The sequence below is a fragment of the Rattus norvegicus genome, chromosome 1, assembly GCF_036323735.1.
Source record: "Rattus norvegicus strain BN/NHsdMcwi chromosome 1, GRCr8, whole genome shotgun sequence".
Lineage (NCBI taxonomy): Eukaryota > Metazoa > Chordata > Mammalia > Rodentia > Muridae > Rattus > Rattus norvegicus.
In genome coordinates this window covers 54,414,641-54,441,949 of record NC_086019.1, presented here as the reverse complement: position 1 = coordinate 54,441,949, position 27,309 = coordinate 54,414,641, and the positions used below count along the sequence as shown (strand labels likewise).

Here is a 27,309-nt window from a genome sequence, read left to right as displayed (position 1 = left end):
CCTGCATATTCTAATTCATAAATTAAAAGCCCATGTAGGTTAAAATACGTTAGTCAGCTGTTTAGAGATGTGTGTGATGACAAAAATCAAAGTTAGAGGTTTTGTAATAAATCTTGTCCTCCATCAATAAATCTCGGCTTTAGCTCCCGGAGCTCAGTACAGTCTGACAGGCATCGGAGACATCTCTGAACTCACACTGTTTGAGCAATGCATTCCGTTTGCGGAGACCTTTATGAGCTGTTTAACCTCACGCAGCCTCTGTAAGCCCATAGCTTGTATTTTGAAAGGCCAAAAATGAACTGTCCTTTCCTGGGCAACATGAACATGACCTCATATTTTTCTAACAGTGCCTCGCACCTTAGTTCCTCCACACCAGTCAGGCGAGTAGGAAGCTGGCTGACTCACAGAGGACATTTAGAGAGACCCTGTGAACACCCTGGACACCTGCTGATGGGCTCACAGTCAATTTCCTGAGGTTGTCTGCCATCATCCTAACACATGGTTCTATGCAGAGGAAGGGCCATTAAATACGGCACTCTGCCGACTCGGTGACACGAGATGTACCTAACTTCCTGGCATCTAACACCCCATTGGACATTTCGGCAGTTGGTTGGTGCTGTTTGTAGAACCCATAAGTCATGGAGCAGTTTGCAATCCCTCCTACTTCCAGGGCAGTCTATGAAAATAATTCCACCTGTCCCCTGGCCATGGATATGGCTTTTTCTTCCTCAGAGACTAGCCTGAGATCACCCAGGTAGCCCCGGGAATCCTGCAGCCAGCCCCTGATGGCTGGGCATGAATCTGTGAAGCCTGATGTTTCTTTCTAATTTTATATGATAAAATACGTGATGATTAAAGAGTCTGTCTAGCTAGTAAAAGGAGGGGATGAACTGAATGAGAACTTCATTTATCCATTCAAGGGATAAATATTAAAAATGTATAGTGATATATATATATATACATATATACTTATATATCATATATTATATATATTAATATACATGTATACATATATGCATATATACATATATGTTGCCATGTAGGAACTGAGGAAAATAACATATTGCCATAAACCCAGACTAGAGGGACTCACCATTTGGTATGACTTGGGTTGAGCCTGAGGAATCTGAGGTTTGGATTTAACTTCACTCACTTTTTTTTGTCTTGTAGTTTTTTTCTAGATTTTTTTTCTGGTTGCTTTCTTCCCATTAACACTGTGGAAAGGGTGGTGATCTCCCCACCCCCATCCTGCCTCCATCCTGCACGCGTCCGTTTATCCCTCGTAATTATGTACCGAACGGATGTCTACTCCACTCTGCATCGTGGTATGACCAGAAGAGGATTCAGCCTCAGTCCCCCAGATGCTGGCGCTGGTACCTTTCTTCTCCCTCCCCCGTGCTTGAAAGCTCTACTGTCTGAGGATAGCTCTCCCCGCTCCGCTCCACTCCCTTTAGTGGTGGTGCTCCATCCCTCAGAACCTGAACAGGCTCACGAGTGCGTAAGAAGACCTTGGTTCTCAAAGGGCTGACGTCTCAAATTTTGGCTGCACGCTAATTATCTGTGCAAAAAAAATTTAAGATAATGTGACTGCCGTAGTTAGTAGCTTTTAGTTACTGAAGTGAAATGCTTGTGGTAATCAACATAAACAGAGGAAGGCTTGCTTTTGGCTTAGGGTTTGGAGAGGGCTTAGTCACTCCTGTTTCATCTGGGTTACAGCAAGGCAGCACTGCCTGTGTGTAGCAGAGTGACCTGCCGACCTCACGGCTGGACAAAGACCAGGCTCCCTCAATCCTCTTTCGTGGCATATACACCTCCTATGACATTAATCCTGCTCCAGAGCCCCACCTCTTAACAGGCCCACCACTTCACAGCATCTCCAAGATAGGACCACTGGAAGGCGGGCCATGTCAAATACCACAGTTCCCGCATGGTTATTCTTAGGTCATAGGTTGGCATGTTTTCTGGGCAAACACAGAGCTCTATAAGAAAACTGCACACACCAAATCCACACATGCTCAATGAGAGAAATATAGGTTTACCCAATTGGTATGTAGAGATCTACCTAGAGAGTGGATCTGAAGAACTAGAGAAAGCAAGATTTTACCATTTTTATTTTTGACTATTTGGACAAAGAGCAGTACATGTGTGACAGGAACTGGCCGGATAAGCAGCTGCCTGGCTTGGCTAAGTGTGTATTTGCATGCCACAAGCATTGGGAATCACTCCGGTGGAGTTTTGCTGTCTTTCTGACTTTTTAGCTCCAGGAGAACACTTTTCCTCAACAAATGTCGGCTTCTGCTAGTCGATGTGCTGAAAGCATATTCCTCGGTGGTGCATTCTCGAATCCTTCATCCGTAGACTTCAAAAGACAGCTACACAGCCATTTTGGTGTTTGATTTGAATAATCAAGGACACAGAACAGGTCAAGTTAACATTGTAAAACCAACCATCACAGCTCACCGCTTGTCAACCAGGCGTCCATACACATCTCTGCAGGCCACACCCAGTCTCCAGACAGCAAGAAGGCCATTCTGCCACAGTCCTCTTTGCAACCCAGAGCAGGCTGCCCCTTTCCTTGAAAGAGGGTGTAGAGGTTCCCAGCGTAGGCCTTTCCCCTTCACACCGTGTACTTTGAATAAAAAGCTGAATATGCCATGGAGTGAGGAGGGAAGAAAACAAAGAAATGTGTACTTAAGTCCTTTTATTTTTCATTCATGTCCTCAGCAGAATGAGAAACACTCACAGCAGTTCTAGTGACCACGTCCGCTCTGCTTTTACACTGATGATACTTAGGGCTACTTTCTCTCACTCTCTGTTGCAAATTCTTACCACCAGATGGTCATGGCTCTTTGCCTGTAGGGTGATCTAAATCCTTTATAAGGCCCAAGGCAGTGGTTCCCAACTTTCCTAATGCTGGGACCCTTCGCTACACTTCCTCATGTTATGGTGACCCCCCCACCATAAAATATTTCACTGCTGCTCCTTACCTGTAATTTTGCCACTGTTATTAGCTATAAGTACTGGGTTTTCTGACGGTCGTAGTCTGAGAAGCACTGGCCTGAGGCATTAGCAGCCCCACTAGAGTTGTTAATTGTCAGTTCTCTATGGACCTCAGTCTCAGGGTATGACAGCAACAGGTGATGTCCTGACGCTTCTGCCTTCCAGATCTTTCTCTCCTACATCATTTGTGTAGGTAACTCACAGGTTGTCTGACTTATTCATTATGATAAGGACTAACCCCAAGGTTACAGATGGCCCTTATTAGAAGAACAGTACAAGCGAGAGACAGACAATGGTCCAGGCTCTGCAGTATCCCTGTTTCCCTGAGGAAGAGCCAGGTGGGCCAGCCGAGATGGGGGATACTTATGTGCAGACGAGGTGCTTTACACATAAGGATTCTAACTCTTTAAGGGCCCTTTGGCTACAAGAAGGGTGACGAGTGGACACGTATTGGATCACAGCAGAGGACACTGCCTCAGTTGAGGCCCTGAGGTCACTGTGTGGAAGATGCATTTGGATTAGAACTAGAAATATTTGTGAGTACAGTTGGCCCAGAAGTTGGGGGAAGCCCAAGCCTTTGATGCAGTTCTTTCTAGAAAATGTCAGTGTATCAAGTCCTTGTATTTTGGGGGGATGTGGGGAGAAGCCTTTACCCATAAGCAAAGCTTTGCAACTGCTTGTGGCTGGATTGGGCCTGGAGCTGGATTTCTCAGGACTCGGTCACGCCCTTCCTGGCTTCGAGGATCCATCACCATGACTCTGATGGCTGTTCTTGGTTGTCAACTTGACTGCATCTGGAATCAACTAAGACCAAAGTGGCTGGGCACGCCAGTGAGGCACTTTCCTTATTTAAGTCATTTGAAGTGGGAAGCCCCACCTTTAATCTGGTTCTTTTGAGGTGCGTGAAGAGCCGGATTTTATTCCATGTCACACCTTCCGCTGGCAGCCTCTACTGAGGCTCGTGCTCTATACGTAAGAAGGAAGCTCATGCCCTTCGCCTGAGTGCCCTCACTTTGGCTGGCAAGTCCATCCCTTCACTGTCATTAGATCCTGCTTCTCTGGGATCCTGGCATATCCTGATGGCATCTCCAGCCTCATGGACTGAATTATTACTGGATTCTTGGATTTTTCTGTTCATAGACAGCCACTGTTGGACTAGCAGAGCCATAGCCTGTAAGGGATTTATTATATATAAAATAATTTATATTTATCACTTATATAATATATAGCATATAACATAGTATTTATTTACTATAGGTAATATTTATTTGATTTACTATATGCAATAATAGAAAGTCAAAGTCACACACACATGCACACACACATGCACACACACATGCACATGCACACACACATGCACATACATGTACACACATGCACACTCAACATTCTTTCAATTCTGTTTCTTTAGAGTATAGAGAATCCTGACTAATACACCAGCCAAACCAGTAACTCCCATTCTCATCTACTGACTCAGAGGCACCCCCCCTTACTCCCCAACACTGGCCTCAGGGGTTGAGTGGCAGTTTAAACTTCCAGGCTGATGTGTTTCCTGGCAAAACACTGTCCTTTTGCCACTAAGTGTTCTCAGCATCAAAGCAGCAGGGCACAGGTTGAAGGGACAGAGGAGCGGCCTACTGGGGAATACACTGCAAAGACATCACGGGTGGTGCCATCCCCTCCCCCCACTCTTGGTCCTGACTCCTAGAGAAACATACCTACATTAGGAAGTAATTAGATTGTGACCAGCCCATACTAGGTTCTCAAGAAATGCTAAAACGTCCACGAGTCAGTGACTTTTCTTTTAAAAGAAGCACCTTGCAAGCCTCCAACTGCTCTGGGAGCCAGTTCCTGGGAGCTGTGGTGTATCCTTCCAATTGCCAACTTGATATGATCTGGAGTCATCTGGGAGACAAGCCTCTGGTGCACACCTGGGAGAGCTTATCGGGAACAGGTTAATGGAATTGGGAAGATCGACGCTAAACATGGGTGGACCTAGCCCCAGGGCTAGGTCTTGGATTTTATACAAAGGAGAAAGCCAGCTGGGCACGTTATTTATCTGCTGCTTCCTGACTATGGATACAATACGAGCAACTCCCGCCACAGTAACTTCCTGCTTTCCTGCCAGGGTAGACAGCGCTCTAGAACCACAGGCCCAAACGAATCCTTTGTTGATCTGCTTGTGTCCCGACAAGTGTCTGGACAGCAGTGTGTACACTTGTAGCAGTTTTCGTGCATTTTTCAGAAGCTAAATGAGCCATGCCCATGGCTATTGGTTTATGCCTGTTATCTCAGGAACTGGGAGGTGGAGGCAGAGACCATGAGCTCAAGACCAGCCTGAGCAACATAGTGACAGAGGACAAGCTGAGGCACAGGTGATCTCACCTAAAATAAAACTAAATACAGCAAGGACAAAGTGAATTAAGTTGTTTGACACATGAAGTGACATTGCTGGTAAGACACACACTTTTGTGCATTTGTGTGTGTTTCAAGTTTCCAAAGGAAGGAAATTTAAAACATTCATTTATGTCATATATATGTGTGTGCTCCTGTGTATGTGTATATACTGTGTGTGTGAAAAGCTGGGGGTCTTAAGAGGGCACCAGACTGGAACTGCAGTTACAGGTGGTTGTAAGCTGTCGTGTTTGTGTGGGGAACTGAACCCAGCTTCTCTGCAAGAGCAGCAAATACTCAATTACTGAGCCATCTCTTCAGGCCTCACAGGAAGAAATTTAATATACGCATGAAGTGTGTGCATAACCATGTGCCTTGTGTGCGCGCGCACGCACTGTGCAGTTTTGGCATTTGAATGTCTAGAGATTTGAAGAGAATAAGTGGAAGTTGTATAAGAGACAAGAGCTATAGTGGTTCATTTATGTCTGTCATAATTACAAGAAAGCTAGTTACAAGAAACCTAGTACAAATCCCCAGAGTAAAAGTCACCCTTTTGTCTGTTCCACGAGTCCTGAGTCCCTGTCCCTCCATATAGGATGATCTGTCCTTTGACTTGGCTCTGGTTTTTATGATTCTCTCTTAAAAATCTTTTTGTTTAAGTAACACCTTTAAACTTTGTGCTTTTACTGTACCCTCGGAAAATAACCTTAATGATGTTAGGCATGATCCAACAAGAATCATGTTTACAGAGTACACGTTACATGTATACCCTTCTGTATATTCACAGAGTCCTCTGCGTGCACTCTCTGTGTTTTCCCATTTTTTTTTTTGTTGAAGCACTTTATTCAGAGGCTTGGGGGAAAGGTTGTATGTAGAAGCTCACGCTATCTGCTGTCCTGCGCAGGGCAGACCTTAGAGCTATCCCCATGGCTAAGAGCGTGTTTTCCCATTTTTATAGTATTACCTTTGCATTCCTAAATTTTTGCTGTGGCTGAGCCCCCCCCCAATCTTTACTGCATAGCAGTGGGGTACCTGATTATGCTCTGTAATGACCCAACTGTTCCCTCACCCCCCCTCAGAAATCTCTATGTCAAATAACCATCTCCAATATCAGCATTTCGCTTCTGCACAGAACTTTATATATATATTGAACCTGTTTTCAAAGCTTATTGAAGTCCCCTATACTGTGGGAAGTGGCTTGGTTAGGTAGCCCTCTACCAGGCTTTGCTGCCATGTGGATTCCTGCTTGCTTTTCTTATGTGGTTGGATCCTCTGACCCTAATTATCTCCTGAAGATCACATCCCGCCGTGAAGTATATAAGACTGGGGATTAAGGCTTTAATACATGGATCTTCAAGGCACACAAGCATTCAGACCACTGTCTCCCGAAGTATGGCGATGGCCCTGCTACTTCTATGGGCTCAACCATTCTTCCTAATAGGGAAGGTTTAAAATGAGACATTTTTGTTCTTATAAGGGGCAACGAGAGGTTAAAATGGAAAGTAATTGCCAACTTTTCTTATTTCCAATTTCTTTTCATTGTGTTAATGTGATGGATCTAAAAGGAAATTAACACATTTAATCACCCTTTTTTTTCTCCAACTCAATGTGCCACAGTTACATAATTTAACATGTCCAAAGTTTGATCTTACCATTTTGTTACGTGATGCCATGCACATAGCTAGCCAAACTTGGAACACAGGACACACCCTCCAGCCCAGCAGTCAGTCAATTAGCCCTGGAGTGTATACCGAAGTATTCCTGTGTCCTTTGTTTGTTTGTTTGTTTGTTTGTTTTTGTTTCGTTTTTAGCATCTCATCTATCCAACTTTTAAAAAGGTATTTCTTAAATGCATCCCACTATCCTTTATGGTGCCCCATCCCCACTTTTTTGCCCAACCATTAGCTGTCCTCAGGAGAGTGAGGTGTTCTAGGAATTCACAGTGCACATACTAGAGCTGGAGCACAAGGCATTCTGTAACTGGGTCCCTCGGACACCTGAGGAATCCAGCCCCATTGCTGTCGCCTTTTTAACGTAAGCTCTAGAAACTCACAATTATTTGTAGTACCACAGCTGTTCTGTGCTGTGCCCATACCTGTGCCTTCCCCTGCAGTGCTCCCTCTAGAAATTATACCTATCTGCTTAATTTCTTGTTGTAAGATTCAGCTCAGGCATCATTTATGGAAAATGTTTCTGATCCGACCCCTCTCTGTTTCTCTTTCCTGATCCCCGGTGTTGGATTCAATGTATTCAGACACTCTTTGATTTCAGTGTTCATTAGGGAGCTTGAGACGTGAGTCCGTGCTCAACCAGTTGGGTGCATTTGATTCCTACATCCTTTGTTCATCCCCTATCACCAAAAGAGAAGAAATGGAATAAAAGGAAACCATCTGCCGGTTATAGACCGGGTGCCATTCTAGTAGTTTGGAATACATCAGTGAACAGACAAACAAAGTCTCTTATTCTTGTAATCAGTTCCCTTCCACAAGAGAGTCTAAAAGACAGTTAAGTGATAATGAGTAAATAACAGAGGGTATTAGAAAGTTACAGAGTGCCACTGTGAAAACGCTTCCGCAGAACCAGCTAGGCTGTTCCGAACTCAGTCCAGTGTAGGCTGGAAGATGGCAGTGTCAAATGCTTCGTTCGTGTGACATTGCAAGGGTGAACCATTTGTCATCCTGCCAGGCATAGGCGGCACCCGGCAAGCCTGGTCTGTCGGATGCCAGAGAGGTCACAAAGGGTGGGTCACACGGTGTTTCTGTGAACTTTGACCTTGATGCATGTGGTTGGGATGTTAGCCGGCTTTGAGTGTATGAGTGAACCTATAATTTGGTGGTTCGAGGCCAGGCTGTAGGTGACACAGGTTAGCCAGTTAGGAGAATCCCCAGTGCCTTTGTCTGTAACCCAAGCTTCAGCTCTGGTCTCCCCAGCAGCGGGATGATTCCTGTGTTCCGAGTCTCCCTTAGTAATATCAGAAAGTGAGCAGCTGGAAGCAATGACAATGACAGCTTGAATGGAGGTGTCGTTATGTGGAAAGATAAGTGTGTCCGGTTCCGTTGACTTTCAAAGTTCTGGGAAAGAAGATTTCACGATGGTTTGGTGAGACATCTGAGTCGAGAAGTCATAGATGACTTCAGATTTTCTCCTCCCCCCCCCTCCCCCCTCCCCGATCCTCCCCCTTCTCCTGCCCCTCTTCCCCCCCTCCTCTTCCTCTTCCTCCACCCTTTCCCCTCTTCCTCCTCCTCCTCCACAGTCACGTGGATTTGACCGCTCCTCAGTCTGGTCCATCATCGGCCTTTCACCCCCTGCTTGTTTCTCGACTGGCATCCCTGGCTTCAATCAATCCTTTCCACAGGAGGAAAGATCATTCTGAAATGTTAATCTGTTTATAACCACCTTGAGGGCATAGTATCAGTTGGTTTCCTATTGAGGTCAGATTAAAGAGCCCAAAGTCCGAAGCAGGCCCGCTGCACAGCATCCTCGGTGTGCCTCTTGCTTCTCTCCACCGCTCTGCCTTGCACCTTGTCCGTGTGCTCTTACTGTCTCTTACTTCTGAATCTGTCAAAGGATCATCAGTCCTGGGGGAGTTCATGTTCTTCCTTTCCATCTTGTCTGTTAGTGACCCTGGTCAGTAAGAGCCTTCTCTGACCTTGATTTGACACATCCCTTACTCTGATACCTTTGCTTCTCTTCCCCGTGGTCTGGAAGCACAGTCCCAAGTGTTTCCTAGGTGCTTGTGATCCGCCTCTGGCTCTGCTGTGAACACAGGAGAAGAGTCATGGTTGTATTTTCCCAGTCGCCCAGTGCTAAGCTCAGCCCACACGCATCAACTTTTAGGCAGTTGGGACACTGTGCAGAAGTGAACTCGAACCTACTGGAAACAGCGGCACCATATTCTGCACCAGCAACAGTACTGGGAGTGAAGGAAGCATGTGTGTGGGGCCCTGAGAGGGCACACTCATTTGGCTGGAAAGCTTGGTGTCAGCGCAGCTGTCATGGCGAGTTGAAGGCCAGTGAAGAACTTATCAGAGACTTAAAAACAATCAAGCAAAAACCCAGAATCCTAACTAGATTTGTGCCCCATTAAGATGCCCTCTGCTCTTATTCTACTGAGAATCCGGTTGTAGTGGGTGCAAGTCAATCTGTAAAATTCAGTATACTTTCGGGTTCTTACCAGGAAGTGAAGAATGGGAGGTATAAGGGTTCCCTCCCATTGAACAAATGGTCTGAAATGCTATAGCATGAAGAAAAAAAAATAGTTGAGTGGGGTCAACTTTCTAAAAAGGGATGTCACAGATCATTCCAGGGTATCTACCAGGGGCTCTGGCCCAGACCACTTATCCCACCTGTGCCCACAGATAGCAGGGAGAGCATCCCCAGTGCCTTTGTCTGTAACCCAAGTCTCAGCTCTGGTCTCCCCAGCAGCGGGAAGATTCCTGTGTCCCAAGTCTCCCTTAGTAATTTCAGAAAGTGAGCATCTGGAAGCCTGGCAGCATGGACACAGCCAGAAGCAGGGGCTCAGTGTTTCTGGTGGGGGCACCTGAAGTTGTTTCATCCTCCTGAGGTGCCTCAGGTGAGGTAGTTTAAAGTTTCTCATGAGATGGAGGCTTCCCTCAGCCTGGTGTCTCTTGAAGTTCCATGGAGTGCCAGGAGTAGGAGCATCCACTCTGCACCCAGCACTGTGGGCCACCATGACACCGGTGGTCTCTTCACAGTCCACTCAGTGCTGGTGTAGCCTGTGACAGTGACAGCTGGGGCTGCTGCTGATGTGCATTGTTACTGATGACTCCTCAGTCCCTTGAATATGAAGCTTGGGTGTGAAGGTCTCAGTGAGTGTGCTGTCTGTCTTCCTAGCTGTGCACAACATGACACCAGTGACTTCCCATTTAGGCTTTGGTCCCCCCACCCCAAATACTCCTCTCCGTCAGAGGAATATACTTCTGAGAGAAATGTAAAGAGAGAGGAATCAGAAGACCTGGAGTGAGAGGCCCTCTGAGGCAGGAGGATGAGCATAGGTACATGGACTGGGTCAGTCATTTGGATGCCAGCAGAGGAACTTAGTTCTAATTCCTTAAACTACAGGGAACCTTGATGCCAGGACCAGAAGCCTTGGAGTAAGGCAACTCTGGAGCAGCTTACTTCCCTTCTGCTCACTCGCTGTTCTGCTCCTTGACTGTAGACCTGGCATGCACATTGGAAGGATGCATTTCTCCCTGCACCCAGACAAATAGCCTTAAGGAGAGTTAGAGTATCACTCTCCTCTATTTAGCCGGTCAGGGTTGATTCTGAGCTCCGGGAGACATTGATCCTTCCTCAGGAGAGAAGGCGGTGGTGAGCAGAGTTCTGACAAGAAGCAATAGCAACGGGAATGGAGAAGGCCAAAGAGGATGCAGAAGTCCTACGAGTCGATATGGACAGAAAGCAGTGCTTACGTCCATCAGAGATGCAAGGAGAAAGTGGCTGCAGGGCAGCTCAGGTGAAGGAGGATTCACTTATGGGAGATGGGGTGCAGAACAGAAAGTACTGATGAGGAGATGGGGTGTAGAAGAGGAGGCGGGGGTGACTCGAGGACCAGAATATAGTGAGACTGAGGATAATCTAGGAGTCATTTGTTATTGTTATTGTTGTTTGTTGTTTAAGCTAATGGCATCAATATAGCAGTCACCCACAGAGATGCTACGGTTGAAAAGGTAGAGGTGGAGTAGACTTGAGAGGAATAGCGTATAGGATGGGGGTAGAAGAGAAAAGATCTCCACATTTAACAGGTGGGAAGAGGACATAAGCCAGCAGAGGAAGCTGGGAAAGTCTACTCAGGTACACAGGGTGCACCGTATTAATTTGTTAAAATTTGTCTCATTCCAATAATTGTTTCCACACAATGTAGTATTGCTGGCAGGGGCTCACGGGGCACATTCTGGAACCAGGCTTAGCTTTTATTTAAAAGTTTGCGGACTTCTATTTCTTCAACGTTTCATTTTATTTCCCCCAGCACAATTGGTCTTCTGGAGAGCGTATTTGTTTTAGGAGAGTGATTTGGTTAAATGTATCTACTTTGCTGATTTCCACTGAAGTGTCAAGAGTGTCAGAGAGAAGGAAGCAGGGTAGGAAAACCATCTGACTCTGCTGCCACCGACAGGGACGGAGAATGACTGTCAGGCTTCTATGAATCTTAGAAATTGGGAGAGGTTCGCTTCCTTCCAAAACAAGCCATTTAAGTACAGTGCTGTGGGCGCTGAGATCATAGCATGGTGACTAAGGGATTAATTGGGATTAATTATCTGTATCATGTATGTGTATCAAAGTAAGTACTGGAAAATGCTTGACTTTGGCAGTAAATGAAAAAAAATGTGATAGGTTTTCTAGTTTTGATGGGAGTGAGCATGCCAATTCTCCTCAGAGGATCAATGAAAACGTAAGGGACTTTGAGTAGGGGGATAAAGGGAGTAAAGACATGGAATGCAGAGCCGGGAATGAGGGAGCAGGCAAGGCAGAGGAAGGGATCAAACTCCGAGGGAATGAGCCAGTTAAGAGGGAGTGGAGGGGCTGGGGATTTAGCTCAGTGGTAGAGCGCTTACCTAGGAAGCACAAGGCCCTGGGTTCAGTCCCCAGCTCCGAAAAAAGAACCAAAAAAAAAAAAAAAAAAAAAAAAAAAGAGGGAGTGGAAAGTGGGTAGAGGTTCAGAGAAATCAGGGAAATGTTGAAGTGGAAAACCCGGAGCCCAGTTCTCAGGAAACAGAAGGTCATGTGTCAGGGGCTAATGATGTGTCTGAAGGCTCAGGAGCAGTGGGACAGGGATCAGGGTAGGGAGTGGTCCGTGGGGAGTGGAGGAGACAGTGGGGCCGGAGATGGCGGCGGGGGTGGGGGGGTGCGTATTTCTCTCAGACAGATTTGAAGTGTTAGTGAGGAGGACTAAATGGCTGGGGTGTGTTTACGTCAGAGCCACTGCAACATCCCAGAGGCTTTCAAACCCAGGCAGGTAAAGTTGATTCAGATCACAGAGACACAAGGGAAAGGGGTGGAGGGTGAATTATAGAGACCAAAGTCTCAATAGTGATGAAAGGAAGGGCGGAGTAAGGATACAATGCATCTGGGTGTAAATGATCAGTGTCTGTCTTAATTTAACAAGTACATTTGAAGGAATAATGTATAACAGGCTCGGTAAGATACTGGAAATCCCTGTGACCTGTACAGCCAGAGACCTGTGAGGGTGTGGGGTAAGACACGCCGACATAGTTGTGAATCGTGGCGTAAATGCACGGCCACCTTTTTTTTTTTTTATTATCAATTATGTAAAGCACGGTGTGAGCTAAGTGATCTGAGTTTACCTCAAAGCCCATGTGTTTGCTGAGTCCATTCTCAGTTTAAGGAGCCAGTTTCTTTAATTATTTACAGTTCGCTGTAGAGTTAGCCTGGTGGCCGAAGCCTGTAAGCCTAGCAACTCCAGGGCTTAGGCACGAGGATCACAAGTTCAAGGTTAGCCTGGGAAGCTTGGCAAGACCTTATCTCAAAATAAAGAGTGAAAGGAAGAAAAGGGGGTGGGGGTGGGGGTTGGGATATGGCTCAGTGGCTGAGTGCTTGCTTAGCTCTGAGACCTTCCCACGCCCTACTTTCTCCCCAAACAGATAGATTAAAAGTCACTTTTATGACAAGGAAATTTAAAAAAAAAAACTGTTTTGTTCCCATACCTTTTTGTTTAGACCCCCTCCTTTCAGGAAACTTTCTTAGACTTCCGTACTGCTGGTTTGAATGATATGATTGTTTGAACCCCATCTGACCCAATGTGACCCTGCCCCTTCCCTTGTCTTTAGAGGTATACATAGTAGCAGAGTTTTCAAAGCAGTTTGATTCTTGTTTCCATCCTGGAAGAGCCATTTCGGTGAAGCTAACATACGTCACACAGCCAGCTTCCTTTGAACTCTCCTAAATGAAATTAATGCCAGCACTGATGTAGCAGTGGCTGTTATACACAGTCGGGTCACCCAGTAAGCAAACACTCTCTTAAGACCAGCGTGGAGGGTTGGGACTCTCACTGTAATGAATGCGTCGTACTGGACAGCTGGATTTACTAAACTGTTGGGCGCATAGCTTTGGCCCACATCCCTGTACGCACACACCTTCCTTCCTGCAGGGCTCTCTCAGCAATTGTTGAAGTGGCAGACATCATCAGCTGATAAGATAAGAAGCACGTGCCCCCGCTGCCATCTGCAGGGTCCCTCCTGGCCTGCTGACGCACACAGCCCTCCCCTGATGTCAAAGGGCTGATAAGTAGCTGTTTGACTTCCATTCTTACGGCTGTGCCAGAGCAGGGAGAAGACTCTGTCTCAAAAGCAGCTCTTTTGGGGCTTCCCTTTTTTTCCCTCTTGACCAGGCGAGAGTCCTGTCTGTTTAAATGCTTTAGTGTTATTTATGAATTATTTGGCAGGAATCATGTTAGCTAAGATAACATCCCCATCCAGTACACATCCTTAGAGTTTTTTTTTTTTTCTCTTGCCGGTTGTAAGGCTCATGTGGTGTGTACATGTGTGCAACTGGGATTAATCTGATGAAAGCGTGGTTTGCCAGTTCTTGTGAAAAGAAAGGGTTACACCCTTGAGTTTTCTGAGATTGGTGAAGGGAGGGACCAGCTGGTCCATACCAGTATCGCTTCAGCTGCGTTCAGCCCCTGACAATGTCTAGCAATTAAAGTAGTGATCCCCCCACCCCCAGACACCTGTCTTCACACTCAGAATTTCAGAGATGATGGGTGACTTCGAAGGACATGGAAATGTCCTGTTTGTGTCCAAATCTCATGATACAGAGACATGGAGCTTAATTCTCGAAGGTCTTGCTGCTTCTTTTGAACATGGCTGCAGCATGAACTGATCTGATTCTTGGATTCCGTTTATTGCAGTTCCTGGTCACCAGGAGAGTTGGACTCACTGCTGAAAGGGAATGGCATAGCTCTCTGTGGTAGAGGAGGGGGATGTTTGACAGCAGCAGAGGATCTCGGAGGGAGGGATCTGAAGTGGCTCTGCTCTGTAAGGGGAGGAGGATGGAAACTTCAAATAGTCTGGCATGACTGTGTTACATCCACAGTCACAAAGTGTAGTCCTGTTTTCCCAGGAATACAATGAGAAGAGAACTCACGTCCTATGTCAACTACTCTGGCCATTCTGTGCCGTGCGTAGCAGATGTGCTAGCTATTGGGCATAGAAAGGTTTTTCATGTTGATGCATGTCCTCATAGGAAGTTCTAGTGATGGGCCTCGAGTTCCTAGGGTTCCTAACAGAATGTCATGATGCTTGCTGTCCCCATGTCTGCATACGCAGCGACAAAGACCTGGATTAGAAAATATCACGTGGCTTAGTGAACCCCCCTGTCACGAGTGTGCTTTAGCAGAGACCAGACAAATGATGTTTCTGGAAGTGACGAGGTCATGGTTTCATTCATTCATTCATTCATTCATTCATTCATTCATTCTATCTTGAGACACTGATGAATGATGATGGTGGTGGTGTAGAAGTTCCTCATTATCACATTTGCACTCCGTGCTTAGTCACTTAAATATGATTGTAACCTGGGAATAAATTCTTTGGTGTAGTTTCGTGGTCACTGATAGCCAGACGCATGCACAGTGCGTGTGATCATTGGTTGGCAGACATGTGTCCCAGAGAAGCCAGTATTTCTAGCGGGGGCAGTGGTGATATTTGCCGATTCAGAGTGGGGATGTGACTTACTGAGGATGTCTGGGCTCTGGAATGAGAAGGCAGATGGGGCCAGCTTCTGCTTTCTAAGGTTATGATAGAGGAGACAGACCCAACTAGGTGTTTAAGGAACCAATGTGCCGAATGCCCGTGCACATCGCTATTCTCTCAGCAGGCTTTGACGATGTCTTTCTGCTGTGATAAATGCTAGCTATTGAACGCTATTACAGAAAACGAGGCTGGGCATGGTGGCTGGCATGTGCCTGCAGTTCTAATGTTTGGGAGACTGAAGCAGGAGGATCATGAGTTTGAGGCCAGTCAGCTATGTAGGGAGCTCCCTTAATAAGCAAAACGACAACAAAAAGTCATTTTCTAAAATCAAGTTTTATTTGAAAATGTTGCTTTTTGAAAATGCCATATTTCTAAAGATGCTAACACAGTGTGCATGGCATGCCAGGCTTAGGTGGATGCCATGTGAAAACACGGGCATGGTGGCATGCAAGCTGCCCTGACTCTGTGGATTCTGACTCAACTTCCCCATCATTTTTCCGAGTGGCTGGAACCCTCTTTCGGCAGTAAGAGCCCTGAAGTCTCACATTTGCATGATCAGAATCACACCAGCTTGGTGCACCTCAGATCCACACACTCACTTTCTAGTTGTGTCCCACGCACGACTTCTCGCCGGCAAGAAACACGCGGGTACATAGAAATCCTTACTGTGACCAAACTTTATTATAATCTTAAAGAGGAAGCCTCAGCGCGCCAACATGGCGCGCTTATATACACCCTAGCGCGGCACATCCACACCTGATTGGTTGTTTACCCATGATCTCCTAAGGCACGCCCCGGAGTGGGCAAAGACCTGGCACGAAGGCACTCTTGCACATGCGCACAGTTAACTTCCTGAAAGGGAGTCGGCTGGCGCGGCGAAGGCTGGCGCCATCTTGTAATGGCGGAGGCTATCCTGGCCTTCCACGTGGGGCGCAGTGGAAGCCAGCGCCATCTAGCGGTGGTGAATGTTATTTCGGCCCTCTACATAGTTGCTTAAAACGGTTATTCTAGAGATCCAGGGAGTGGCTCAGAGGGGGCAGTGCTTCCTACGGGGGACAAGCATTCAGATTCCCAGCACCCCCAAAGAACACTGGGCAGGCATGGCATCCTAGCCTATCCCGAACCGGAGAGGCAAAGGTAGGGAACCATCTGGGCTATCAGATCTGGCACGTTCTTGGTTCAAGAGTGAAGACTGTGTCCTCCGCATGCGTACATCCACGTTGACACGCACACATATCCACGTGCCTAGCCCACTCACACACTCACGAGCCTACACACATCTGCAGACATGCGTGCACACCTGCACACCACGGAGCTCATTAAAAAAAAAGTTCATAGTGTCCTTTCAAGAAAGTTTAGAAATAAACCCGATTTTCAGAGAAAAGGAAGACTAGCTAAATTGTGTTATCTGGAAACTCAGGTGTCAACGTCTGGGGACCCAGTCTTTTAGCAGGGAACTCTCTGGAGACAAGGCCTTTGAAGAGGTGACGTGGCTAAGGCGAGGCACGTAGGGAGGGAGGGAAGTCTTCTATCTAGTCTGAGTGTGTTTTAAAGATGGCCCCCCGAAAAGCTAATGGCCCTTTTAGAGATAAGGTCTTATCACATATCCCGGGCTGCCCTGGAACTACCTGTATAGACCAGGTCGGCCTTGAACTCATAAAGATCTGCTTGCCTCTGCTTCCTGAGTGCTGGGATCAAAGGCACACACTATCACACCTGACCTCTTCTTTCTTAAAGCCAGTCCGAGGTGAAACTCTACTTAAGTCTCTGCTCTAACTCCTCCCGGCTTCTCTTTCTTTGAAGTGACTCATTTATGTATAGCCCGTGCTGAAAAGTTCTTCCTCCCTTATAGATGCTTTCCTCTCCAGAAAACAAAACTTTTTTTTTTTTTTTTTGGTTTTCTATTGTTTCCTTTGACTCAAACAGCAAAAAGTGACTGTGCTTCACACAGATGTTTGCAGGGTTGCCTTCCCATCCTTCCTCGTGTTAATGTCCCCGCCCGCAACCTCAAGCCAGGACCTGAGCATCCCTCTGTGTTCGAAATCAGCACGCCAGCAGGCCCCAGCTAGGGCAGTGTCAAGGAAGGGGGACAAGGAAACTTCTTCCCTAACTGAAGGCCATGCCCCAAAGACGCGGTGAGGAGCAACCCTGGCGCCTTTGGATGGCAGAGGTCAGTTTGACGTTTCAGAGCTTTTGCAAACAGAAATGAGGACGTGGGCAGAAGGCTCAGCTGTTGACAGAACATGTGTGTTTTCATCTTTGGAACCATGCCAGAGGTGTGCCTGCTGTCAGCAGCGCCAGAGGAGAGAAGCTCCCCAGAGTGGAAGTCTGTCCTGGTGACCAGGTGGCAGTCAATTGTGAGGCCTGGGGTGGGGTCAGGCCCTTCTAGCTCCACCTCCTCGGAGGAAACCCCTCCCCCTGTGGCTTAGTCCTGTCACTATCCTGTTAATTGGTGGTACCAGCTAGAGGGTTTGCCGGCTAGGGGCACACGTTAAAGGTTCTTTTCTTTCTTCTTCTTCTTCTTTTTTTTTTAATAAAAACGGCTACATCGGAGTAAACTCCCGTTTAGATTGCTTATGGGTTTGATTTATATTTATAGCAAGTTTCTCGTCACAGGGTCTTATTATGAGGAGACCTCTTACTGAAGCACAGAATCGCTGTTAGGCATTCCAGAACTATTGCCACCTGGATTTGACTGGCTGGGCTGTGTACACATCATTCCGTTTGGAAAGTAAGCCTGGTTCCATTGACCTGAAGTATTAACCCTGGAGAGAATGTGGCCCCAGCTCAACACTAAAGCGCTATTAATCATCATATGTCGTTCTCCGATTTTGTTTTGTCTGGCTTTAAAAAAGCAGCTGCCTTTAGGAACAAAAGCCCCGAGGAAGCGAGGGACAGAGCCGGAGAGTGAGGCAGGCCGGGCACCCCACCAAAAGATGCGCTTGTGTCCTGGATGCAGAAGCTGGGAGTGCTGCCCTATTTGGAAAATGGCATCGGTAGACGTAACCTGTTGTATTCACCCTGGGGTCACCAGATCTTCAGCTGGGATCACCGGAGACTCTGCCAGACAGTGGCTTCAGAGGAGCAGTGAAAGTGTTTTTGGCCCCAGGATCAAGAACTGAATTCCCCTCAGAGCCCAGGCGTAGAGAGACAACAGCTTCCATTGTTTTGAGCTGGGCAGCCAGCAGTAATTTGTTATGGCAACCACAGGAAAGGAGAATAATTGCTCATTCTGAAACCCTGTCACAATGTGCCTACAATGTGCCTAGGCTAGACTCTAACCTAGGCTCCGCCAGTGGTTGCCCTGTATTCTTGGTCAGGTCACTCTGTGATAGTGTGAGGACTTGCATCAGGGAAGGGGATTTGAGTGACCACCCTAAGTACCTTTAGGGTTCTGTTATAATCCCACGAGGCAACATAGAGCTTTAGGGAGCATCGATAAATTCCCCCTTGCATAGTCCAGAGTGGTGATTGTTTAGCCTGTACCATTTGGTCAGGCTCAGCTCGTCTGAACAGCTATAACAGGATAACCTTGGACTCAGTGACTGATGAACAAACCTTTCAGTGTTCCTGGAGCAGGGAAGTCCAAGGGCAAAGCCCTGGCAGCGTCCATGCTCTGTGAGGACCTGCTCGGATCAAAGAAGCTGCCTTCTTGTTTCCTTATGCAGGGAGATACAGGGCAGCTGTGTGGGACGTCTTTCATGAGTCCTGTCCATGAGAGCTGCACCTTCAAAATCAAGTCACCCCTAAAGGCTCCCTCTTGCTATCATCCACAGGAATTAGGTTTTAGCATATGCGTTCTCAAGGACAGAGCATGCGAATCTCAGAGACTTAAACACAGTGACATCAGCACAGAAGCAAGTGGGCACAGCTGGACTCTGTTCACTCAGTGCTCTCACGGTCCCGTGGTACTCTTGCCAGAGAAGAAAATAATATGTTCATCTCTCCACGTGGAAGACAGGACCAAGTGTGCCTGCTGTGTGGACCATTAGTTCATTGTCCATAATCTAAAGAGAAAGGGGGGCCCTGGGGGATGCTTTCTACAACAGTGCTGTCCAGTAGAGATGAAATCTGAACCAAGAGCTGAGTGCGATGTGCTCCCCTGTCATCCTGGCCCCTGGAATGTAGAGGTTCCAGGGACGGGAGCTCAAGGGCTGTGTGACCCTGTCTCAAAAAGAGAGAATCAAAGATGATAAAGTTTTTAAAGTCTGTAAAAATTTTAATAATAGATTTAAATTATTAATTATACCATTGCTATATTATTAAATTATCAAAACTTTCAACAATAATTTTAATTAGTAATTAATGTTAAATCACTTAGTGAGATATTTTTACATCTTACATTTGTGTTGTTATTTTCAAGATCCACTATGTCTTTAGTACAGGAAGCCTATCGCTCCCTTGGTGTGGCTGGTTTTCAGGTGTCCAACACTTTCCTTTTGCTAATGGCTTCAGTGGATTCAGCCTGCAGATAGACGGCAGAATAAAGGTGTTTTGTTGTTTGTTTGTTTTAGTTCTTCCCAGAAAGTGTTGCTGGATCTCGGAGGACATTTGTTCAGTGACAGAGTAAATGCCTTTGTGTTTTTCACGCCGTGTCTTTAATCATACCTATTCATATACAGTTGTTTAAGAAAACCTTGCTAAGTGGCATCGTGCGATGGGCTCTCTTCTCCAGTAGATGTTAGAAAGTCTTGACTTTGGAAGAAGTTAGGTCTGCTCTTCCCTGTTGATCCAGACTTCTCAGAGACCCACCTTGCTTCACTAGTGAAATACCACAGTGCTTATTCTGTGTCCCAGTCCCTTGTTCCCTCTACAAGTGTGTGTCCTTCACCAGTATTGTCCTGCACAGGAGGCGTCCTATTGTGTAAATACTCCAGTGCGTGTGGCTTTTCATACATTTTAAATGCATTTCCGAACAGTGCAATACCTATCTGGGATCAGCTGTATAGATGACGAAGGTTTCTCCAACATGTGGGGACCCTGCTGCACCCTGATGTGTACCACCCACTCCATCTGGTCCCCAAGCGTGGGGGTGGCGCATGCTTCTGACCACGATTTACTATGGAAGTGGCTTGGGCAGTTGTCTTTTCCTCAGACCGTCTTGTGGCAGCTGTGTTTTGCATCTCAGAGACCAAGCAGCCTAGGACTCAAAGGCCTGCCAGAGTTTTGCTCACTGCTTTTGTCTCTAAGAGCTTCTCCCTGTGCAGCTCTGCTCAGCGCTGCTGTGACTCAGAGTTCTCCTGTGAGTGTTTTCTGACCCTCACCTCCAGGCCTTGGCCCATTCTCTTGCCCTTGCCAGAGCCATCTCTCTTCTTGCCCATCTCTCATTGGTCTCAAGACCCATTTCAAAGGCTACCTCTTCCTGCATGCCCCCTGTGCCCTCCCCACAGATCTGATGAAGATCAAAAGGGCTGTGTATCACTTTATATCTAGCTAGCACCTGGTTCATGGTACTTATGAGATTTGCTGGCTTGGAGGAGTCTCTTACCTGTTAACCGCTATAGATGGCACCCCTCCCTGATGGCCGGCGTCCCATCCAGTGAAAGTAAGGAGCAAACCGCCTGCCAGCAACTTGTCGGGGAGGCTCTGTGCATGATCACTGTGAGCTTTCCATAACCCAACTTGTGTTGCTTGGAGAGAAAGGTCTATTCCTCCTGGTTTCAACCTACAACAACACATCCTTGTAAACTACCAAGGCCGGTCAAGGCTGGCAGGCTGAGTTTTAGCTCTTGGGCACTTACTAATTACTTGATCTTGGAGAACAATTTTATTCTGTGCTCCATCTCTGACCCATAGAATAAAGAAATGGGAGGCACAGGAGAGAGAGGAATATAAATGAGGGAGGGAGAAAGGGGAGGAAAGGAGGTTGGTGGGGAGGAGGAGGATTAAATGCCGTGAAGAGAATTTTCTTTATAAACTTGTGAGCACAGAACAATTGCACTTCCCTTGTTCACACAGAGTGTAGCATTCAGGGCTTTCTGTCCTGTGTCCATCTAAAGGGTGAATTGCCTTTCCTGGAGTATTCAACCTCACAAGCTTCGCTTTCTTGACCAAAAAGCAAGGATAATTGCAACAAAGCCCCCACCCCCCATGTGCTGTCTTCTATTGATTACCTAAAAAGAGAGGCAACAAGTTGAGAACAGATGTCTTATGTTATCTGCTGTAGGATGTGAGCATGCTAAACTGGCCGAGGTACTCAGGCACTTAACGGCTGCTCTCCTGTTTTGAGGATCGTAGCAGATGCACCTTTGTGGAGAATAGCTGTATCCTGAGCTAACGCTGCTGTTACCTCTCTTCTCCTTACCCTTGAGTTCACATCACTGGTAACATCTGCAGAACACCTGTAGCAGAGTAAGATTGTTTATGCCGGAAAGGGTTGGCGAAATGAGTTACGAGTCTACACGGGGCTGAGCATCTACTGTAGTTGGCCACGGTGTGCTACTGATCTCAGCCATTTCTGGTGCTCCTGGTGTAGAGAGACCTGCGGGCGCTGGCTGTCTTCCATCACAGGATGCCCCACAGGTGTACGTACAGCCCGTGACACTTGTGGACCGGCAGCAACTGTGCAGCCAGCTTCCTGCAGACACAAAGGTCTAAAGGTCGACTGTAAAGCTGCATATGCCACTCCTGACGGCGTCCAGAGGGCATGTCTAACCATCTGGATGTGTGCTCAGACGTTCTGCTATTCGCACCAGGAGGAAATGCCTCCTGAGGTATTTGTTCCTCAGGAGAAGCCCGCAGTGAGCCCAGCTGCTATGGCTTAATTATGCTTGTTATTCTGTGACAGATCTTAATCTCTTTTCATATTTAGCTTTCGATTTTTTCTTGCTTTCCAGAAAACACGACTTTATTTTTATGATAAAAAATGGTTAGGAAAATAAATTTGGTTTGTAGTTCCTTACTGTATCGACAACTTTTCTAGAACATTCTGTGATCTAAGAGGCAGTCTTTTTAAGTTTGTCGGTCTTGATGTTCGATGGTGTTCCGATTAGGGGAAGCTTTGGGGAGCAACTGGCCGTCAGGTGTTAGTGTAGGTTAGAGATGCTTTGGAATCTCTCAGTTCCCCACCATCCTGATCTCACCCAGTTACAGATGCCCATTCATCAGTGAAATCGCCAGTTAGCTGATTTGCATCTGAAGAGGAAGCTTTCCTCCCACTCAAATGATGAAAGGACCCCCCTCCTGTCTGACCAGCTAACAGACCTCCTCACTAACCAAATGGCTTTTGGTCAGAGGAAGAGACAGGAAGTTGGGGCCATTCTGTGGGACAGAACATTTCCAGTGAACAATTTAGATCAGGCCTCATAAACCGCACCCCCATCTAGTGTACCCCTGTTTCGAACCTGGCTGTGAGCCCAGCTGCCCTCATTTAGTGCGATGCCATAGAGTGCCATCCAGGCACTCGCATGTCAGCATTCCTCTCTGAGCACCCAGCAGTGTCTCCTGTGTAGCCGCTCCACTCTCTACCCACCACGGAAGAACTCCAGGTTCTTTCCAGCACAGAATGGTGCTGACTATAGCCATGGTAGATACTCACAAGATACTCATATCCTGATTTTGATGACCTTCAGTTTTCATTTCTTTGAGAGTGACAAATGTTCCCAACCTCCACTAACAGACTCTGAGAGGGCCGGTGGCTCCTCATACTAAGTGTTCGCCTGCAGTACAGGCTCTGATTGGTGTAGTGCCATTTTATAGTGGTTTTGATTTTCTTCTTTCCTGTGGCTTAGTGATTTTTGTGTGCTTCTATATGTCATCTGGGGGACCTGTCTCTTTCGTCTCTTAATCATACATTAGTTGTCATTTGTTTTCTGTGTGTGTGTTTTTTTTAAGTTCATGGTATATCCTGGATTCAGATCCTTCCTTGCCTATGTGTGTTTCCTAAGTCCATAGCTTGTCCTTTCGTTCATTCAAAAATCTCTTTTGCAAAAGGAACAGCCTTAATTTCGATACTGTCTAACTCACAGCTGTTTTTACCCTTTCCCTTTGGTCGTGTTAAGAATGTCGCGTGTGGTTTATTCCATTTTGCCTTCACTTCTACCATGGTAGTTTGGCTTTTGATTGGGGAATTTTTTTTCCAATATTTTAAACATACCCCCCCCCCCCGCATTAGTCTCCTTGAGTTATTCTGAGAAGCCAGCTCTGTGCCCTTTCCCTACTTTTATCCTGTCCAAGCTCCTGGGTATGAGGGGGCTGGCACCACCCATACTCAGGGTAGGGGCTCCCCGTCAGCTCAGCTTGTCTAGGAATAGTTCTAGATATGCAGTCAGGTGTCTTCATCTCCCAGGAGACTCCCATATAGTAAGTTGCCAGTGGAGATGGGTGGTCAGAGCTGTTCAGCTCATGTGGATCTGCTGTGAGCGACCGTGTGTTCTCTGCCTTCAGACGTCTGCTTTTCTTCATTTTTCAACAATCTTAGGTCTTGCTGGTATTTTCTTTGCATCCTGCCCGCCCCCGCACCCCAGGTTTTCAAGCACCTTGGATGTACAGACTCGCAGCTTATCTTAGCAATTCAAGCAAGTTCTGGTCAACTCAATTTCCCACCCTTTCCTGATGCCTGCCCTGCTGGGGTTGCACTGGGCATTGCTGTGGGAGGTGGTTTCCAGAGGGTCTCTTTCTCTTGCTTCTGGCCTCTCACCCTGAACTACTTTTAACACAGTTCTCATCAAGTTCACTCCTTGCTGCTGCTTCCCATGAGCATTGGCTGCTGCAGCTCTCCAGAGAGGCTTGCGTTTCAGTTTATGTTGTCTCTGGTGCTAAGGTCCTGGATAGTTTCCTGTGACACCCGGACCCCTATGCTGTTTCCAGCTATCTGCACACTGATCTACTGGTTTTCCTCTATCCCTTACCTTTCCCTTCCCTCCAGCTCTGAGTGAGGCCGTTGAAGCATCATCACACATAAAGTCCAGAGCTTTCTAAGAGGATGAAGAAACTCCCATAAACGTTTTGGAGCAGCCAGTGCCTTCTTCCTTACACTTCTTTTGGTTTCTAGTGGCTTGAAGAGAGCTCATGTTGGTGCCTTTGGAAAGCTGGTAACGACCAGGAACAGCTGATTCTCCCCTGCAGAGCTATTTCTTGCCACAGGTTATAACTGTTTGTTTGTTTGTTTAATGAGTGTTCTGGTCTGTTTTGTAAACTGTTTTACACTGTAACTTTTCCAACTCCATTCTTTGTCTCTTAAGGTCACTGAAGTCTGCTAGTTTAGTGTTGTTGGTGGAAATTTCTAGTTGAGAGAAGACAAGCAGGCAGTAAATCACTTGTCCTGCCAGCATGAGAACCTGTGGTCCATCCCTAGAACCCAGGTAAAGGGCACATGTGGTGGCCCATGCATTAATCCCAGCACAGGGAGACTGAGACTGGTGGGCCCCTATTGTCCATAGGCTTCTGTATTACACACTCTCTCCCACAACCACACATACACCACACTCACACCTAACACACACACACACACACACACATACACACAGACATACACATATGCTCCCTCTCTCCTGCCATCAACATGTTCTGTGAGACTAAGGGGTAGACTGTAAGAAGAAGGAAGATCTGTGGAGCAGAGCTTAACCTTTTCTGCTCTGCTGAAGCCTCTGCTTCCTGTTCTCATTGAGCCTAAAGACGGAGAAAGAGAGCAGAGAGAACATCTCTTAGTTTAAACACTCCGAAGTCATTCCTGAGGCCTCAGTGTATGGGTGGCGCTCTCTCTCTCTCTCTCTCTCTCTGAAAACTCTGTCTGTGTCCAGAGACCTACAACTAGATCTTCCCTACCCCCTACCTCTCCAGCCCTTTCCCAAGATTCCCGTGTGTGCTGTTTGCTTCATCTGTAGTTTCAACATCTGGGAAAGAGCAGAGCAGATATTTTTTTTTCTTTTAGTGTTTTAAAAACTGCCCCTTTTGTTTAAAAAAAAAAAACCATTTATTTTCACTTTTCTCTTATGTGTATACATGTGTCTGTGCTCACCACAAGTACGTGGGTGACTTCAGAGGCCAGAAGATGGTGTTGGGTCTCTTGGAGCTGCAGTTACATGCAGTCTAATGTGCGAGCTGGGAGCCAAATCCTGGTAGTCTGGAAGAGCAGCCACACTCTTAACCGCACAGCGACTCTCCGGGTCCCCAAATGCTTTTCTCTTAGCCACTTCTTTGCCTGAGAGTTCTGAGTTGGGTGAAGCAGATCACACACCTTAATGTCAGTTCTTATGTGTCCCTCAGACGGTTCAAAACAGGCAGTGGGAATTCTGAGAACAAAGTCTGTTCTGCTGCCCCAGAAAGCAGGTGCCAGGGTGCCATCCTGAGAAGGATCACTGCCTTCTTCTGGACTGTTGTGGATCTGGGGCTCAGGAGAACGAGGGTCTTTAAATCCCCACTTTGCCTGAGTCCATTTCTGATTATTCTCTTAGGTCTGAATATATCATCATGAGAATCATTGCATTCCCCTCTGGGGAGCCTTTTAAACGTAAAAACCATTTAATTATTTTAAAAAGTCTTTTTACCTTTTAAAGCATCCCCCAGCCCCGCCCCACCCCCCACCCCACCCCCATACAATGTTTGAATGAATCTAAAGCCTTTGTTCCAAGATGCATAATATTCTGACTAGTCAGTCACGGAGAGGCTGAAGAGGGCGCAAGAGGACTATGTCACACCTGTGTTAGAGCAAGTGAGAAGTGAGGTGTTCACCCAGTCCACACTTTCATCCCGTCTGTTCCCCGCCAACCCCCAGTCCTTGCCTACAAAGTGAAGTCTGCTGTGATGGAGGCCCTGTGGTTGTAACTGGCGTTGCATTCCCCGCTGACATTGACCAGTGACCCCAAGATACAGGCTGTTGAAGGGTAGGATACTCAGAGGGTTTCTGCACATAATGCCTGCTAAAGCCTGGAGTTTGAGTTGATAGAATGGAATCATTCTTGTCGCTAGCCTGTCCACAGGCTTCAGAGTGGAACTTTTACCTTTCCCTTTTTTCTTCAGTGTCTTCTGGACATCTCAATAGGGTACCATGGTGAGATTTCTCTGACACGGCAGCCATAAGGCCGTAGAGAGTTCTGACCTGCTTTGGAAAAACTTGGGAGTTCTAACCTGCTTTGGAAACACTTGTTATTGCAAGCCCATTTCTAACTGCCTCCCCCGTCCCCCACCCCACCTTCTATCCCCCAACCCCTTTCTTTTCTTTCTCTTTTGTTTTATTTTTTCCTCCTGTGTGCTGAGGATCAAGCCCAGCTCTCATCCATGCTCTTATTAAGAAGGTTGGGGAGGGAGAGTTAATCCTGTCAGGCTGTGAAGAAACCTTGACTTACGTGTTATAATTTCTAATCTACAAATGAAGGATATAATCTGATCTATGAAATGCCCACATGCTTCTAGCCAGTAGCTTCTCTACCTGAGATTTAATTCTGAGCATTTTGAATAGATGATTAGAAAAGACTACCAATTACAGTCACATGGTGCGTTTGAGGGTGAAGGGCATAGCCCTTCCATGCAAGAGGAGCTCATCTGAGCTGCAGGACTAGGCGAGGGTGAAGCTTGTGGGCACTGGCTGTAACTGCCTCGTGGGCACGTGCCAGAGCCAGCAGCCGTAGGTGGTGTTTTTCCGCTACAAGATCCGAACAGGCTTGGTGCAAGGGCTTAGAGAGAATTTACTTCTGAAGTGTCTGTTTTTATAAAGATTATCTCCGTGTCATTTCACCGTGTCTCATCAGACTGTGACAGGGTCCCACAGGCCTTGTTCTCATTGGTTCTTAGGTGCAAGGCTGAGACGCAGGACTGGAGCTCCTGGAGGATCTTCAGCTTCCTGGTCCTCTGTGTGGGGAGGAGCTCTGTGTTTTGAGGCTCCGGACTCCTCAGCCGCTCTGCTCCTCTGCTCTAAGAAATGATTTGCTCTTGGGAGTCGCCTCCTTGAAAAAATCTACTGGACAGTGAAGCCATAACTAATGAGCCCCCAGGAGAGGTTTGGAGACCTTTGTTTGAAGGATTCCTGGGAGGAAGGAGGGATTTCAGCCTACATTTGCAGCTGAGAGATGCTTATTAACCTTTTTGCCGGAATTGCAATGTCTAGATCCTTCTGTTTGAACACCCTGAATCTCCAAGTGGGAGGAGTGGTGGGGGGCACGTGCGCAAACATACATGTATATGTACACGCACACGTGAACTATACATTGCAGGTCTCACTACTGTAGCAGTGGTTTTGGGCCGT

At 46.8% G+C, this 27,309-nt stretch overlaps 1 protein-coding gene across 16 annotated transcripts in view; it reads left to right on the top strand.

The window, feature by feature from the left end:
• The window catches only part of Pde10a (phosphodiesterase 10A), a 452,326-nt gene that overhangs the window by 323,719 nt on the left and 101,298 nt on the right, over positions 1-27,309 (top strand). The window contains exon 1 of one of the 16 annotated variants that reach the window (XM_039089188.2): positions 26,350-27,063. The exons of the other annotated variants lie outside the window; for them this stretch is intronic. The gene's annotated coding sequence lies outside the window, so the exon portion shown is untranslated. Of the gene's footprint in view, positions 1-26,349; positions 27,064-27,309 lie in introns of those variants that run through there. 16 annotated transcript variants of the gene reach the window in all.